Here is a 3379-nt window from a genome sequence, read left to right as displayed (position 1 = left end):
AATTAGATTTTTATATTGTATTTATGATGCATACTTATTTTAGAAAAAAACTAAGAGAATAAAATAATTTATATACAAATACAAAACTTTACGATTAAAGTCATTATATTAAAAAAAAATTGTTTATAAAATGTGTACGATATATCTAATTATTTCATTTACAAAATATCAAGAACTGACAAATTTTATTAATTCGAAAATATTGGCATTCAATATTATAATAGTAATTATATGTTATAATATCGATAGTTCCAAAAAATTACATATATACGGTATTATGAAAATTTCGGTTACATTGGTATTTGTGACATTTAGTCGATATAATTAAAGGAATTCAATGTTTTACAAAATAGAGATGTACATAATACAAATGTATAATTACTAGTAAAATTACTAGTATTATTTCAACATTCAGTCCCTGCTTCCAAAGATCTCGAAAAAATTGCATAAAAGAATTGTTAAAATGACGCTTTCAGCGAAATTAGTCTACCCCAAGCTCTAAGCGCTCTCAAATTATTCGTTTTGGCGATTTAATGTCTTGGCGGTGTTCGAATTCGAAGATCGGAGACAATTCATAAATCGGAATACCTGCGAAGTTACGGTTCAATGGAGCTTTCGATTCGGATCTTTCAATAATCAATGATTTGACAATTAACCCTTAAAAACTGAATTTATACTATGTAAATCTATAGATATTTTGTTTTAAATTAGAAAATAATATTTTCCACATATAAACATATATATATATATATAAATAAATTATTTAAATAAAAATATATATAAACATAACATCAAACTCATAATTATGATCATTAAAGTAAAGCCTTAATAATTTCTAAATAACGTTAAGTTTATCATCACTGATGTCACTTTTTGGAAATTAAGGGTTAATTATCAAAACAATTTTTACAAAGAAAGTAAGATATGATCGAACTAAAACAGACTGATATTCTGGAAAAAAAAACAGACTGTTTTCTTCATTTTTCTGTGAATCGCCAGTTACAAAAGAATTGTGAATTACCAGTCACAATTGAATTGTAAATCATAATCAGAAAGTAGAATAATTAACAGAAGAAATAATATTTTACAATATTTTACATTAAAATTTGATTTAATCATATCATACGCTAAGAAAATTTTCTTAAATCCGTAAGAGCTCGTAACCTCGTAATCGTCATCAGCCTATCTCCGGCCTATCTTGAGCACCAGCTCATTTTTAAAAAAAGTTGAAGACGTTTAATGAAACGATGATGAAGCCCTCGCCGACGTTAATCGCACTCGCGGCAATAGTTCCTCGCACCACAATTGCACTAACGTAAATTGGCATTTTTGAAGTACGTATTTCGTCGTGATCTGGCATCATTATGTCTATATCTTATCACAAGTCGTCGGTTCACCCTCTCGTCCTCGGCATGTCGAACATCTGTAACAGAAAGAAAACGAATAATCTTATTCCGGATTGATTTTTACATAAAGTCCCAATTTTTATATACGATAAGTTCTTATTTGAGATTATCGGTGCTTTTTATAATTAATTAAATAATTATTTTTTATTTAATTTAAATAAATAAATATTCCTTACAACAATAATAATTATAAAAGATATTACATTTAGTAAGTAAATATATATGTAAAATATTTGAAAATCTAGCAACTTTTGCGGCAAATTTAGTAACTTTAGCGACATTTTTTTATTCTTTTGAGAAGAAATGTGACTTATTATTAGGCATGATAATTTCGCCCGAAAAAGTCCAGTTTCATAACATTTGAATAAATATAGATTTTCAAATTATCATCGAATATGTTAGTAAGGTCACTAAATCAATAAATAATCGCAATTTTAACGGAAATAATATAAGAAAAAATCACTATTGTCACCGTGTAAGACAATAATAATAAATATCATAATGTTTCAATATGAAGTAATCATGCAATATTTAATTCATTTCTATCTAATGTATTTATATAATTTCATTTTGCATTAGCTTCGATAAATATCTTTGAATTAAAAATAGTACTTTATAAATATATGTATAAAACACACACACGATAGATCAGATATTAAAATTAAAATATTAAGACTAATCTTAAACAGAGTCTGAAACAAAAATACACCGCTAATATTATATATAATATATTTTATTCTAATAAAGAAATATACTTAAAATTATGTAGAACATTTCAAAACCTTCAATCTTCATTCTACCGAGATGTTTATTATCTATCTTATAGGTTTTGCAATTTTAAATATATGTATAACATTTATAAATACAGCTACTTACATCCTATTGGATGTAGCGTTTAAATAATTAGCGTTTAACAAGAAAATTCGGTAATGGGCACTCGATTGGTGCATTAGTAAATTAATTCAATCAGCAAAGATTATTTTAACACGATTTCCCGGAAGACAGAAACTTCTAAGATTGTCCGCCTGCTAAACGGCCGTTTCGGCTATTTTCCACACGCTTGATCTATTGCCCTAAATTGATTCAGCTATGCGACGAACGAGTCCGACTTCGAAGAAGTCGACCATGACATCAACTTTTTCATTCCTGATATTGAAAAGTTTTCCGCAGGCCGCGAGAGCCAGTGAGATCAAAATCCCTCTTTTCCGATCTCTCGACATTCGTCGAAATAGTCGATGACGGTAGCAAGAGACCGAAAGAGATAGTTCTGCAGATTGGTTAAAGAGTGAAGGAGGAGGATCGCAAATCGCGATGGGAAAAATGAGGAAGTAATTTGAGCGAGAGGAGGCGTTATTGGAGAGATGCAAGGAGATGATGTAACTCTGTCGTTATATTAGGTTGTTACAAAAATCGCGTCGATTTCTGCGAGAGTGACTCTCCTTACAAAAGCGCGCGAAACTTTCGTAACACAATTTCCAATGAGATTCTGACAAAAAGTTGTAGACGATGAGCAATGACGCGCAAATATGTGTAATGGGATAGAAGTATTATTAAATGGTTGATAAATGTAACGATGCGAGTCACTCAACAATGATGCGTATTTACTAATCATCGAAATTATAATTAAAAACAGAAATGTGATTTGATAAAGAAAAATATGTATAAGAAACGGGGAGAATTATATATAAATAGTAATCAGTGATACAATAAAGTATAATATAGTAAGTAATAAAAAAACATAATAAAAAAATGTATTGAAAGAAAAAAGACGATCAAAAAATGATAAAAGAATCGAATGAAGAAAAAAAAACAACAACGAAAAAGATCATCAAGAAGAACGGAGTTTAGGAATATAACGATATATGTATGATGCAAATAGATAATAAATATAAAAGATAATATAGAACAAAAGCGAGAGAAGTCGTAATCATTCCTTTCAAAGGAAGAACAAGGATGAGGGAACAAGATTAAGA

The 3379-nt window shown here is 28.7% G+C and overlaps 1 protein-coding gene across 2 annotated transcripts in view; it reads right to left on the bottom strand.

Annotated features, from left to right (window-relative positions):
• Positions 1 to 1131: 1131 nt before the first annotated feature.
• The window catches only part of LOC108748766 (forkhead box protein O), a 171381-nt gene continuing 169133 nt past the window's right edge, over positions 1132 to 3379 (bottom strand). For both annotated transcript variants that reach the window (XM_018487098.1, XM_018487099.1), the window contains exon 8: positions 1132 to 1423. The gene's annotated coding sequence lies outside the window, so the exon portion shown is untranslated. The remainder of the gene's footprint in view (positions 1424 to 3379) is intronic.

This window comes from Trachymyrmex septentrionalis, unplaced genomic scaffold (assembly GCF_001594115.1).
Source record: "Trachymyrmex septentrionalis isolate Tsep2-gDNA-1 unplaced genomic scaffold, Tsep1.0 scaffold24, whole genome shotgun sequence".
Classification (NCBI taxonomy): Eukaryota; Metazoa; Arthropoda; class Insecta; order Hymenoptera; family Formicidae; genus Trachymyrmex; species Trachymyrmex septentrionalis.
This window is presented reverse-complemented; position numbering and strand designations above follow the sequence as displayed.